Source organism: Elephantulus edwardii, unplaced genomic scaffold (genome assembly GCF_000299155.1).
Source record: "Elephantulus edwardii isolate Elephantulus edwardi_28Jun2011 unplaced genomic scaffold, EleEdw1.0 scaffold00293, whole genome shotgun sequence".
In the NCBI taxonomy this organism is placed as follows: domain Eukaryota; kingdom Metazoa; phylum Chordata; class Mammalia; order Macroscelidea; family Macroscelididae; genus Elephantulus; species Elephantulus edwardii.
The window spans coordinates 2,659,756-2,675,755 of record NW_006400043.1 but is presented as its reverse complement, the minus strand read 5'-3'; positions in this window follow the sequence as shown (position 1 = coordinate 2,675,755).

Here is a 16,000-nt window from a genome sequence, read left to right as displayed (position 1 = left end):
GATAAAGTCGGCTTTTTTAGCATTAACCCCTCTAGTCTCCAGCTATCTTAACTACAGACATGGTTATGCAAATCACTATGATCTGTGAGACTAGGGTAAGAGAGAGTGAATGCTTCCCACAATAAGTAACAAGACTTGTGAGAAACTGGAGGAAGACCCTGGTGAGAGTGAGACCCTGGTTATACTGTGGTAACGCTGTGGAGAAACTGGCAAAGTGTTATCTGAGGCTTCTTGCAATTGTGTTTGCCAGAGTTAAAGGATTAGTTGTTCTAGATGGATGATGGAAGGAGAAGCTGATTTATTGCTCTGAAGAAAACCTTGCTAGATAATTGAGGAAACCAGAGGTTTCTTGAATATGTGTTGCTGAAATGAAAGAAAGACTTTTACTAATTAAGGAGTTGTGCTTTTCTCTTCTGACCTGGGACTGCAAGACTAAAGGTGGACTTGCATTGTGATATATTCTTTTCCCTTCCCATGGTGTGTCAGCTCTATATACAATTGAGAAATTTCATATTTACTGCCAGGTATTTTTTCATCATTTGGGATAATTGTTAAGTTTTGAACTCATTTAAGTTGAGCAATTAAGTCCTGATTGGCGAGACCTTGTTCCCTGAAAAAGCTAGGCATTTAGAGGAGATAACTTGGTTTTCTTGCTTGTTTTTCGGGTTATTTTGTAATGCAACATATATATTTTTACAGCATATTCTTTCTATTTAATTTTTTTCAATTCATTCATTGTTGCATGGTTTCCTCCCTGTCCACCCTTCTGCCCCAGTTTGTTTTGAGGAGATAATTTGTTTACGTGCATTCATCTGTCACTTGGCTATGTATTAGTGGCATATTTGTTGCTGTGATGCAGTGAGCTCTATCAACCAGACATTATTTCTGATACAAGTAGGGTCGTTCTGATGAATGGATACAGATGAACTTCCAAATTATCACAGATTAAGAAGTAAAAATAGTTATCCACTTCTGAAATAATAGAACTTTGAAACCTATATCAACAGCATTGGAACATTATCTGAAAGTTATAAAAATTAAAATGAACATATAAAATTGACATCCTAAGGAACTGAAACTGACTGATACAGACCATATTAAATGAGAAAACTCTAAAATCCACTGTACCAGCAATTAAAAAAACAGAATTTCAAAAACAAAAACAAAAACAAAAAACAGAATTTCAAGACATTCAGTGATGTGAAAATAATTACACGTACAAAGAAAATCTTTTATTTTGATTATTCAAATTTATCCACCAACCAAAAAAGGCAAAGATTTACAAAATGAGAATTTATCCCACCTTTTGAAGTTTGAAATTTGTCAAGCATGCAATTGCAATCAAGAATCGTTAATAATAACTGGCAACTAAGATGTGAAAGTTGGAAACAAAGCACAAGGATTGATAGCTTGAAAATATGAACTTGGTGAAAGAAATGAGCCTGAGATACCATAATCAGACTTTTTCCTACAAATAATATACTCATTGCACATAAAAAAGTCACAACAAAAACAAAAGAAAACAAAGTAAGAAACTCTCCAAATGTAGATGATATACAAGAAACTTATCTGATTGAACACCCAAAAACCAAAGAGACCACATCTAAAAGAAGATGGTCTACACAGTCAAACACCTTTGCATAATCAATGAAAGACAGAAAGAAATTTCTTAAGATGAATGATGAAGAGATTGAGATTGTAAACAACTTTAGTTTGTTTGGCTCCACAATTAACACAATTAACACCAGCAGCTAGGAAATTAAAAGATATACTTCATTGGGAAAGTCTGCTGCTAGAGACCTCACCAAAGTACTGAAGAGAAATGATGTCAGTCCAAAGACTGAGGTGCATCTGATAAAGGCCTGATAAAGGTCTTCTCAACCATTTGTTATGTGTCAGATATCTAGACAATGTCTAGGGATGATAGAAAGAGAATTGATGCCTTTGAGCTGTGGTGTTGGAAAAGAGTACTGAATATATCATGCACTGCTAAGAGAACGGGTTCATCCTGGACAGGGTCAAGCCAGGCTACTCCTTAGAGGCAAGGATTCTGAAGCTTCATCTGACATACTTTGGATATGTTGAAAGGAGGGACCAATCCTGAGAGAGGGACATCACGTTTTGGGAGGCTGGAGGAACAACATAGGAGAGGAAGACCCCTGATGAGATTAATTGATTCAGTGACTGGGGTAATGGGAGTAGATGTGTCAGAGAAAATAAGATTGGCACAGGATATAGCAGCTTTTAGGGCTGTTGTACATAGGGTCACTATGAGTCGTAGGTGACTCAATGGCAAATAACTACAACAACAACAACATGAGAAGATGAGATGGACCTTGGCTGAAAGCAGAGGATATCAAACAATGCCAATTTATGTTTTCTTGACTATGCAAAGACTGTGAGGATAATTTTTAATTATGGTTAACCTTGAAAAGAATGGGAATTCTAGATCAGTTAATTTTACTTATATGAAATATACACCTAAACCAAGAAGCTGTTGTCCAAACAAAGCTATCAAACTCTGCAGCTTTTAAAATCAGGAAAGCTGTGTTTCAGGGCTGTATCCTCTCTCTTTACTTATTCAGTCTATATGCTGAGTAAATAATAGAAGAAGCTGGGCTATATAAAGAATAATATGGCATCAGGATTGGAAGAAGGTTGATCAATAATCTGCCTTATGCTTATGAAAGAACCTTGCTTGCCAGAAGTGAGGAGGACTTGCTGCACATGCAGCAGAAGATCAAGGGTGGCAGTCTTTAATGGTGATTACATCTCAACATCAGGAAAACAAAAATCCAATAGACAATAGGCAATATCATGACAGATGGACAAAGGATTGACATTTTCAATCGTTTTCTCTTGCTTGAATTTATAATAAACACCCTAATTACTAACAGTCAGGAGATCAGAAGACATTCAGCCTTGAGAAACTATTATCAGAGATCTGTCCAAAGTTCTGAAAAACAATGATGTCGGTCTAAATACTAAAAGGTACCCATTTCAGTTTCAAGAAACAGTCCTCTTAATTGCCTGCTAAGTAGCTGAGACCTGGGCTGTGAATAAGAATGACAAAATAATTGATGGTTTTGAACTGTGGTGTGGGAGAAGAGTGTTGAATATCCTATAGACTGTCCAAAGAAGAAACAGAAATATCTTGGAGAAAGTACAACCAGAATATTCCTTGAAGATAATGATATTAGAACTTTGTTTCACATATTTTGGACATGGTGTTTGGAAAGGCTATTTATTAGAATGGGACATTATGCTTGGGAAGATGGAAGGTCAGTAGAGGAGGTGAAGACTGTCCATGTAATTGTTTGGTAGAATATCTGCAGCAATATAGTCAAAGTAGATCCAGAACAATGGTTAGACTTGTTAATCTCATTTTCATAGAATCAAGAAAAGTGCATTTCATACTTATTTAATATGTTGTTCTTCAAAGGTTTGGAAGAGTACACTGTCAGTTTCCAGACATTTGAGCTTTTTCAGAAGAGGTCTTGGAGCAAGGGTGTTCAGTATTTGTATAAAATATATCATGCTGAGAAAACAGTATTGCAGAACAATGTTTTATTTATTATGCAAAAGCATTTTATTGTATGAATCCTAATAAAATATGGATGTTATTGTTTGTTGTCATAGCCATCAAGTCACTTGTACTCATAGAAACTCTATGGACAACAACACTGAACCTTGTTCTATCCTGTGTCAACCTTATTGTCTCTGACACACCTACCCCCAATTACCTGAGTCACCGAATCAATCCATCTCATTGACGGTTTTCCTCTTTTGAATAGTCCCTCACCTTCTCAAGTATGATGTATGTCTCCAAAGTGTGGTCTCTCCTTGCAACATGCCCTAAGTATGTCAGATGAAGTCTCAGAATCCTTTCCTCCAAGAAGCATCATTGTTTCACCCTTTTATGGATGGATGAACTTGTTGGTCTCCTAGCAGTCCGTGGTATATTTAGTACTCTTCCCCAGCACCACAGCTCAAAGGCATCAGTCCTTCTTGCATTTATAACCATTGTCCAGCTTTCTGATGCATAGCAAGTAATTGTGAAGATTATGGCCTGGATCAGGCTCACCTCAGTCTTCAGACTGACATATGTAACATTTAATTGCATTCATGAGAAGAGAACAGGAGATTAGTGTATCATTTGAAATCAGAGAAGGTGTGATGAAGGTTGAATATTTTCATAAAACCTACTCAATATGCATCCTAAGACATATACAAATGATACAATCTTTTTTGTAGAAAACGAAGAAGACTTGGAGCACTTCTGGATGGAACTCAAATCACCTAGTCTTTAGTACGGATTACATCTCAATTCTAAGAAAACAAATATCTTCATAACTAAACCAATAAGCAACATTGATAAGTGGAGAAAGAACTGAAATTGTCAAACATTTATTTGTTTTCATGAATCTATAATCAATATTTGTGAAATCAGTAATAAAAAAAATTATATATTACATTGGACAATCTACTGGCTAGGACTTCTCTTAAGTACTAAAGACAAAGTCATGGTATTTTCAATTTTATTTATAAACATCTGAAAGTGAAGTTATAAAGAAGATTTGGGCAAAGTTGATGTCTTTGAATTGGAATGTGAGCAAAGAACATTAATATACATAGGCTTCCAAAGAACAAACAAATCTTTCCTTGGAAGAAGTACAGCCAGAGTACAAAAGTATAGAAGCAAGAATGTTGAGACTTTCTCTTACTTGCTTTGTAAATGTTATTAAGAGGGGTTAGTATCCACCTAAAGAGGAGAAGAACATTAATCTTGCAAAAACTAAGTTTTATTGACAAAGAGAAGAGTTTTAGTAAGATGGACTGACCAAGTTATTGAAATAATGCTTTAAAATGAGTTAAAGCACAGGAAAGTGTGAGAATATGACAATATTTGATGAAACTACGGAGAGATGATTGCTCAAATGAGCAAAATTCCTGAGAAAGGGTATTATTGATGACTATTTTTGTTTGACTTAACAATGACCTTCAGGAAATAAATTTTCTTAAGGATCAGGGGTTAAAGTTCATCCACTACAATGGCTTGAATGGCTTATCTAATTTTCACTGAATCAAGAAATCTGGATTACATGGACATTGAATATTTTTTCCTCAATTTCAACACACAAATTGTATTTATAGTTAACTTCATTTATGTACACATATTAAATATAAATTATTGTTAATGTTGTTGTTGTTGTTGTTATGAGCTGTCAAGTTGTCTTCAACTCATAGTGACCCTATGTACACAGCCCTGAACTCTGCCCTGTGCTGAGCCAGTCTCACTAATTAAAAAACACCAGTTTTCATTGCCCAATCACTGTATCAATCCGTTTCATCCTGGGATTTCCTATCCTGTGCTGTCACTTCACCTTTCCGAGTGTAATGTACTTTTCCAAGGATCAGTCTCTCCTGGCCATGTGCCCAAAGTGTTTGAGACCGGGCTTCAAAATCCTACGCTCCTAGGAGAAAATTGGTTTCACTCTGTCCAAGACAGACCTCTTTGTTTCTTGGCCGTCCATGGTATGTTCAATACTCTTCCCCAATACCATGATTCTAAGGTATTTATTCTTCTTCTGTCATTATATATATATATATATGTATATGTGTGTATATATATAATAACAGAAGAATATATATACATATATATGCATATGTGTGTATATATACATGTACATGCACATACACATATATACATATGTATACACACACTCAACTCGAAGGCAATCAGCAACAAATATGTGTGTATATGTGTCTATGTGTTCATACACACACACACACACACGTATTAATTGGTACAGCAGTAATTGACTGTCAGTTTGCTGTAGTGAGATAACTTGTGGGTTGCTGTGATACTGAAAGCTATGCACTAATATGTCAAATGCAACAAAGATTACCCATGGTGGACAGGTTTTAGTACAGGTTTCAGATTAATATTTTGTTCTTCAATTTCAACATACAAGTTTTATTTACATTTAACTACATTTATGTACAAATATGAGATAGATAGATATATCTCACACATATATATATATATCTCACAGACACATAAACACACACATATATATATATCTCACATATGTATAATTCTAATTGGTATAATAATTGTCTGTCAGTTTTCTATGCTAAAAAATATGTGGGTTTCTATGGTACTTAAAACTATGCCACTGATTCATCAGATGCAACAAGGGTTACCTATGGTGGGAACGTTTTAGTAGAGGTCCTAGATTAAGACAAACTAGGAAATAATCAGCCATCTGCTTCTTAACTAGCAGGCCTCTGCAAACCCTATAAACAGCAGAGGAGCATGGACAGGGATAGGCCATGACCAGTCTCATGAGCCTGGGAGCCAATAAAACAGTGTCCACTTGAATGTTGCTCTCTTTTTTCTCCTGACAGTGGGACAAATATTTTAGCTGGATTCTTGACTCACTGGGGTGTCTTCCCATCCAATGTCAAAAGATGTTTTGTTTTCTCTTTGACTCTTTTACATGGACTATTTTTGTCTTTCACCAACCATGCCTACTTGGAATTATCTTAATAAATAATTGTTTTAACTTGATTTGCTAAATTGTTATTGTGTGTGCATAAGTGCCTTTATTTACAATCATACTGGCTCACCATCTCATTAGAAATATTATTGAGTGGTAAAGATATAAAAAGAACTCTCGTGATAGCACAGTTAATTTTCTCTGATTAAAACTGAAGAAACTAGGCAACTCTGGTGTTTCAGTGGTAATGAGTTGAGCTGCCAACCCAAAGGAATACCACTAGCAACTTGAGATAAAGATTGGCAATTTCCTCTTCTACAATATACTGCCTGTAGAAACCTGCTTGGGAGTTGGCTATGAGTTAGTTCTTAATCAACACAGTAGCAATAACAACATATCTCTAACCTGCTAAGAAATGATGCCAGTGAAAAGATGGTATGACTTATTTAAGCCATAGTACTTCCTGCTTATCCATTTGAATGTCAAACAATGAATAACAGAAGACAAATTGAAGACTTTGAATTATGATATTAGAGAAGAATACTACTGAATATCCATGGACTACCTAAAGAACAAATATATCTTGGAGGAACTACACCCAGTGTGTGCAATGTGGCACATGATGAAGATGGTGAAATATTCTTTGGGTAGGCTGTCAGTTAGGGCCCATCCTTGAGAAAATTGTCATTCTAAGAAAGGTGGAGGGTCAGAGAATGAGAGGGAAATTCTCAAGAGTGTGAACTGGTGTTATGACTGTAACAATGAATCTAACAGAGATCATGAGGAGAAAACCAGATAGAACAAGGTCTAAAATATTGTGCACAGAGTCACTGTAAGTTATAGTCAACTCAATAGCACCTAACAATAACAACAACAAAATGACATTTTAAATGCTCACTTTTTATAATTTAGTTTGTTTATTTTTCATTTCAATGAACATCTACAGAGATTTTGGCATTCTATTCATTCATTGTTGCACCCTCCTTTTTGAAATGTAAAATGACCTATATATTTCCTACATAGAAATTATAGTGTTCTCATAGAGAGGATTTTCCCCCCAAAGTTAGCACAATGTGTTCATTTTGCTGTAGTACAATTTTATCAATTCCCTCTTATTTTGCATTGCAACAGAAGAAGTTACAAAAACCAAGAAAGAAAGATAATTGAGTTTAACTTCTCTATTGAATTGGAGCATAATCTATTTTCAGAGACTCTCTGGAAAATTTTCAACATGTCACACTTTATGGGTCTTGATTCCTATAATTAATATATGTGAAGACTTTCAGATATCTTAAAAAAGTGTTTGCATATCCTGAAAATCACCTCAAGCAAATTCTAAACAGACAATTCCTAATGTTACTAATGTTCAGCTTATGGTTTGTTGTTGTTAGGTGCTATGCAATCAATTAAAATTCATAATGTCCTTATAAAAGTGAATCTGAACATTGCTATATCTTGTTCCATTCTAATCATCTCTGATATATTTGTGCTCATTTTTAAAGTTCCTATGTCAACACCCTTGGATGCTAGGAAATTAAATAGAAGAATAACATTGGCACAACACCGTTGCTGTCAGAGAACTCTCCAAAGTACTGAAGAGCAACAATATTAGTCTGGAGACTAAGGTGCACCTGGCCCAGGCCATAGTTTTTGCAACTACTTGCTATGCATCAGAAAGCTGGACAATGACTAGGGGTGATAGAAGGAGAGTTGATGCCTTTGAGCTGTGGTGCTGGAGAAGAGCACTGAATATGCCATGGAATGCTAAGACAACAAACAAGTTTGTCCTAGAGAGGGTCCAGGTTGCATCTTGGAGGCAAGGATTCTGAAGCTTCATCTGACATACTTTGGACATTTTGCAAGGTGGGAACAATCCTAGGAGAGGGACATCATGCTTGGGAGGATGGAGGGATAGTGCACAGAGAAAGGCCCTTGATGAGATGAATTGATTCAGTGATGGTGTAATGTGTCAGAAAATTTAAGGTTGGCACAGGGTAGAGCTGGCTTTAGGGCTGTTGTACATAGAGTCACTATGAGTCACAGGTGACTCAATGGCACACAACAACAACAACAACACTGTCAATCCACCTCCCTAAGGGTTTTCTTCTCTTCCACTGAGCCTCCACCTTTGCAAGAGTTATACCATTTTTTAAGGACTAGCTCCTCCTTTCATCCTTTCTTATAGGCGTCAAGGACTTTCTTTCATAGGGTGGCTGTGAGTTACCAATGACTTGACGGCACTTAACAACAACAACAGCTCCTCCTAGCAACATGCCAAAAATATACAAAATAAAGCTTCACCATCGTTGTCCCAAGAATGTGTTTTCTCCAAGACAGATATGTTTATTCTTTTGACAGTACGTAGTGTATTTAGTACTGTTCTCCAATACCTCACCTTAAAGGCATCAATTCTTGTTTTGTCATCCTTAGTCACTGTCCGACCTTTCAGATGCAAAAAAGTAGTTAAAAGAACATGCCTTGAATCATATATCCTTTGTCTTTAAACTGAAATCATTGCTACACTTCTTCTAGGTCCTTGACAGCAGATTTATCTAATGCAATACATCTTTAATTTCTTGACTGCTGGAACCTAGTGTGTCAATTGTGGATACAAGCAATATGTAATAATTGATAACTTCAATCTTCTCTCCATCTGTTACAATGTTGCCTATTGGCCCAATGGTGAGGATTTTTCTTCTTGATATTAAGATCTAATATATACAGAATCTGTAGTATTTGATTTGTGACAAGAAGACAATCTTGTGTTGACAAGCAACATTGCATCATCTGCATAACATACATTGTTGATGAGTCTTCCTCTGACTCTAATGTGACTTTCTTCTTCATGAAGCTCAGCCTGTATGATTTGTTCAACATACAGTTGAATAAGTATGGAGAAAGAATATACGCTGTTCTGTAATGTATTTGATTTTAAGATGTGCTCTATATGTTTCTTGCTCTATTCAGATAACTTTTTCTTGATCTACATGTAGGTTTTACACAAGCACAATTAAGCATTTTGATATTATTATTCTCATATTTGTCATACTTATCCTCTAATGTTACATAAATCTCACTTTATTTTGTAAATATTGATTGAATTTCCACTATTGATAATTGCTGTTGAACCAAATACTGATCATATTGAAACCTAGGAGAAACAGATTTGAACTCTATCCTATTCTTTGCCGTTCCACAATCTTTGCCACACTCAAACCCATTGCTGCAGTCACTGTGCCAATCCACCTTATTGAAGGTCTTCCTTTCCTTTGTAATCACACCACCTTTCCAAGTATGATGTTCTTTCTCCAAGGGATAAACTTTCTTATCAACGTGCCCAAAGTATGTAAGACAAAGCTTCATTATCTTTGCATTCAAGGAGTATTCCGGCTGTACCTTCTCCAAGACATATCTATTTGCTGTTTTGTCAGTGCAGGGGATACTCAACACTCTTCAACAATGCAATTAAAAGGCATCAACCTTTTTTTCTGTCATCCTTATGATTGTTCATCTCACAATAGAATAGCTAGTGGTTGAGAAGGTCATGACTTGAATCAGGTGCACCATAGACTTCAAACTAACACTGATACTCCTCAGTAATTTGGAGAGGTCCTTAACTATGATTTTTCCCAGTGCAATATGTTGCCTTATCTTCTGATTACTGGTACCGAGTATATTGATTGTGGATCCAATTAGCTGAAGTAACTGCAGAAGTTGGTGGAAATCCTCAATTTTTTCGAAGCTTGTGCATATATTTTTTAAAAAAAAGATGCATTAACTGGTTTTTCTTATATGTATATGGATAGTATATTGGCACACACAGAATGTTGTACATAAGGATGAAACGAGAAATTTTCTTTTTAAAAATGCACACCACACCATTCCTCTTCACTTTGTGAGGTATGTCATGTATTCAGTTTAGAACTTTTCTTTATTCTCTGTCTTTTGCTTTCTTCATGGATGATATCCTATCCTTGATATCACCCCATAACTCCTCTGGTCTTCAATCATTAGTGTTCAATGCTTCAAACCTATTCTTAAGATCACCTTGAAATTCAGATGGAATATATTTAAGACCATATATTTCTTTCAATTTTCTTCAACCTCAGTTAGAACATTCACATGTGTAGTTCCTGGTCTGACCCACAGATAATTTGTTTTTAAAATGAAACCCAAATTTCACTCTAGAATAGCAATACTGAAGAACACTTTGAGCAATATATTGAATGACCCAGCAAGTATTAAAAAAAATGAGAGGGAATAAATAAAATTACTGTACAAAAAACATCTGACTGACATGGACAACTGTCAGGAAATATATAAGTAGAACACAATGGTAATGAAGGAGGAAATGGAAATTGCAGGGAAGGCATTAACAAAAAAAAAAAGATCCCAGAAATTGATGGGATACCCAATGACTTGTTTCAATTAACAGATGCTGTCCTGGCTATGTTCACCAGTCTTTGCCAGGAAATTTGAAAGACAGCTTGTGGGTAATGGCTTGGAAAAAGTCCATATTTTTTCCATTTCTAAAAAGAATTCAGATTGATGAGGAAACTATCAAGAATATTATTAATGTCAAATACAAGCAAAATACTGAAGATCATACAAAAATGACCAGAACAGTACATATATATGGGACTGCCAGAAGTTCAAGCAGAATTTAGAAGAGGCAGTGGCACCAGTGATATCATTGCTGATGGCAGATGGATCCTGGCTGAAAGTAAAGAATAACTGAAGAATGTCCATTTGTGCTTTCCTGACTTTGCAAAGGCTTTTGACAGTTTGAATCATAGCAAGTTGTGACTGACATTGAGAAGAACGGCTTTAATGAGTTGTATCATTTCACTTTATCTTTTTTAATAAGAATTTTTTTATTTTAATGGTTACTTTAATGAACATTGACAGAGAAGTTAGATATTCATCCATATCTTGTTGCACATTTTACTCCCTTATCATCTGCCCTCAGTTCACTTTTTAAAAATTATTTATTTATTTTTACACAATTACCGAACACCCCTCCCCAATCCTCTTTACAAGGATCTATCTCTTATTCTGTGCTGTTGTCCTACATATTACCTAATCATATATTCATTTTAGACAGTTCCTTCACCTGTCCAAACAAAATGATCTTTACCTACCCACTCTTATCCTATTTTCCTTGCAACCCCCCCCCATGTTAGATTTGCTTCCTAACAGTGGTGCTATACAATATTTGTTCTTTTGTGACTTAGATATTTCACTCAGCATAATGTCCTCCAAGGTCACCCATGTTGTGTAATATTTTATTCGTTCCTTGTTTTTCAATGCTGCATAGCATTCCATTGTGTATATATATCACAGCTTCCCTATATATTTGTTTATTGATAGACATTTGGGTTGCTTCTATCTCTTCGGTCTTGTGAACAACACAGCAGTAAACATGAGTGTGCATATATCTGTATGGATGGCATTTATGTTTCCTTTACGGTATATTCCAAGTAGTGGAATTGCTGGGTCAAATGGTATTTCTATTTCCAACTTTTTGAGAAAGCACCAAACTGCATTCCATAGTGTTTGCACCATTTTACACTTCCATCACCAGTAAATAGGGGTTCCAATCTTTCAACAGCCTCGGGAGAATTTTTTTTTTTTTTGGTTGCTGCTCTGTTGAAATTTAGTATTGTTACTGGAGTGAGACGATATCTCATAGTTACTTTGATTTGCACCTCTCTTAGAGCTAGGAATTTTGAACATTTCTTCATGTGTTTGTCATTTGAATGTCTTCTTTGGTGAAGTATCTATTAATATCCAGTGCCCTTTTTACTATTGGGTTGTTGATCTTTGCCTTGTTGAGGTGCTGGAGTATTCTTCAAATTTTAGATATGAGTCACTTATCAGATATGTCATTACAAAACATATATGACATCACAAAATATTTTTCCCAACTGTTGTTTTACTTTTTATCCTGTTGGAGAAGGTTTTTGTTTGTTGGGTATTTTGGCTTTTTTTTATGTTCTACAAGAGGTATTTGTTTTTCTTTTAACAGTCCATTGGGAATTCAGTAATTTTTACCAACACCATAAATCCAAGAATTTGATTTGTCTTTTGTTATTCTTGTTCATTTCATAGCTCTCAGATGCATAGCGGGTGATTGTAAAGACCATGGATTGAAACAGGAGCACCGTAGTCTATAATATTGCATATTTGCTCTAAAGGACTTTGAGAGATCCCTGACAACAGACTTTCATAATTATTTGTGTCTGCAAGTCTGGATTAAGGATCTATGTTATATTTAATTGGTGACAATTTCAACCTTTCTCCATGTATCATGAGGGTGCCTATTAGTCCAATGATAAGGATATTTATTAATATGTAATAAATATTGAAAACTGTATTTTTTTCCTTCTTTTTTTTATTCTACTGCAAGCATCTCATGTCTTCCTCATTTTCAGTAAGAAAAGTCATGTATCTTTATATTTTAGGTGTTGCTGAGTCTTCTTCCAAATCTGATGCCACATTCTTCTTCATGAAGTTTAGTTTCTAGAGTGATTGACTCATAGCTTTCCTAATTTTAAACCATGAATTATTCCCTTGCACTATTCCAATAATAACTTCTTGTTCTAATTATTAATTTCTTATAAGCATATTTGTGGTTACTCTGGAGACTAAAGTATGCTTAATACAGGCCATGGTCTTTGCAATCACTTGCTATGTGTCAGAGAATTGGGAGGATAGAAGGAGAATTGATTTCTTTGAGCTGTGGTGTTGGAGAAGAGTGTTGAATATACCATGGACTACTATAAAAACAAACAGGTTCGTGCTGGAGAGGGTTAAACCAGACTGCTCCTTGGAGGCAAAGATTCTGAAGTGTCAATCTGACATACTTTAGACATGGTGCAAGGAGGGACCAGTCCTTGGAGAAGGATGTCATGCTTGAGAGGGCAGAGGGACAGTGAAGGCAGGGATCTCTCCAAAATGCTAATAAGCAATGATGTCAGTCTAGAGACTAAGGTGGGGCTGATTCATGTTGCATGGTCATCTCAATTACTTGGTATGTAAAAGAGAGTTGGACAATGACTAAAGATGACAAAAAAAGAATTAATGTCTTTGAGTTGTGGTGCTGGAGAAGAGTACTGAACATAGTATGGACCGCCAGGAGAACAAACAGGTCTTTCTTGGAAAGTTGGAATTCAAGTTTCTCCCTAAAGGTAAAGATTCTGAAGACCTGTCTCACATATTTTGGGTACTTGGCCAGGGGGGACGAGTCCTTGGAGAGGAATATCATGCTTGGAAGGGTGGAGGGACAGTGCAGGAGAGGAAAGATGGATTAATATTGCAACTGGGGCAGTGGGATTATGTCTGCCAGAGTCAGTGAGATTAATTCAGATATGGCAGAGTTCAGAGCTATTGTATAGAGGGTCCCTATGAGTTGCAGGTAACTCAATGACACATAACAACAAAAGAGCAAAAAGTCGTTACATAGATTGAGGAGAAAGAAAAGACCAAAATACCAGAAGAGACTTGGAAAATGACACTATAACATCTGAAAAAAAAAAAAAGAGAGAATATAGGCCAAAGGGGGGGGGGAATCAAAAGGAAGTTTGTGAAGATAAAACAAAGCTTTGTAATAGAATGTGCAAAGAGATGAAATTAGAGAACTGGAAGAGAGTCATTTAGTATTTCTCAAGTTGAAAAAACTAACAACAAATTAAGTTTCAATTTGAAATGTGTAAAGATTTTGTGGCAAAAATCTGGATCTCGGAAACATAAAAAAAAATATGTAGGTAAAATAGAGTTATACCAAAATTAATTGTTTGACACTGAACTATTTCAGGAATCAACATATGGTAAAAAAAAAAAAAAAAACACAAAGGTGATGAAGAAAGAAGTACAAATGCCATTGGAGGCATTGAAGAACAACCAACCAACCAACCCCAACCCAGAATCTATATCAACTAACATGTTTAAGTTAATAGGTGTGGCCCTGAATGTGCTTACTAGGCTGTGCCAAGAAACCTGGAAGACAGTCAGTTACCTGGTCCAGTGACTAGAAAAAAATTCATATTTATTCATATTTCTAAGAAAGATGATCCAATAAACAGTGGTTTGGTTAGGTATATTTTGTTCTTTAAACTGACATCTTTGTTCATCAGGACTTTCGAGAAGTCCATGACAATAGTTTCCCAATGTGCCATATCTTTAAATTTCTTGACTCTTGTTCCTTGAAAATTGAATATAAATCAAAGTAAAATGAAATTGTTGATAATTTTATATTTTTTCCATCTATCATGATGTTATTTATCAGCCCAGAGGGGAGAAAAAAGTTTGTTTTCTTGACATTCAGGAGTATTACATATTGAAAGTGTCTGTATTCTACATTAAGTTCTTCAAGTCTTTGCATGCATGGTTGTGTTATCTGCATAACAAAAGTTGTTGATCAGTATTTCTCCAATTCTGTTACTAGTTTCTTCTTGATAAAGTCCAATTTATGCAATAATATTGCACTGGGAATGTTTCCAACACATCTACCCCCGTTACCCCTGTTACTGTGTAAATCCATCTCCTCCAGGGTCATCTTCTACTTTGTTGCCCTTTCACCTTTCCAAGCATGATGTTCTTCTCCAAGGACTTATTACCATTTATTTTTATTTTTCAAATTAAAGGATGTAAATAAAGACTATTTTAGCTATATTGTTGTTTGTTGCCTTGAGCAAGTTTTGTTGCTGTTGTTATTGATTGCCTTCCAGTAGAGCATGACTCATAGAAACACTATGAACAAAAGACCTTTCTAGAACTATCTACAGTTATCAAAGTTCACAGTTTCCAGTGGCTATAAATTGGTTGGGGAAAGATAGCTCATCTTCTTCTCAAGTAGTAACTGGTTGGTGTGAACGAGGTGCCTTGGATTTGGCAGGACAACTCCCTACCCCTGAGGGTATCAGGACTTAAGAAGAAAACTATATTATATAAGGTAAATTATTAAACATTATTTTTTTATTTCTCTCATAAGAAGAACACTTGAAAATATTTTACAGAGTTCTTGGGTATATTAATTGTTTAGCAAATATTTTTTTCATCCTTTCTCTGTTCTACCTAGTTTCATTTTCTTGAGGATATTTAACAGTATCTCAAGAATGTAAAAGTTCATCAAAACAATAGTTGATCTTGTTGGAAGCTCTTTCAAATTATTGTTTTATATACTGTCACATTGTTTGTGACACATATTCAACAGCTTGAGCATTTCAGTTCTCAAAAAGGATCCAAGCCATTATTGATTTCTTTTCTCCTTGCTTAGGGCAAAATAAACATTCTAACCTCTGTTTATTTTTAGAGGTTAATAATCTGATTCAGTGGTTAATGGGGATGCTTACTTTTGTGGTTACTGCTTACATAGCTAAAGTTTCCAGGTGGGCAGGATGACATCCAATAGAAGGCAGGCTATTTCCTCTTTTGAGGTTAAGAAATGAGTACACAAGTAGCCGAGAGATTAATAATATATTTATAGGAACTTCACT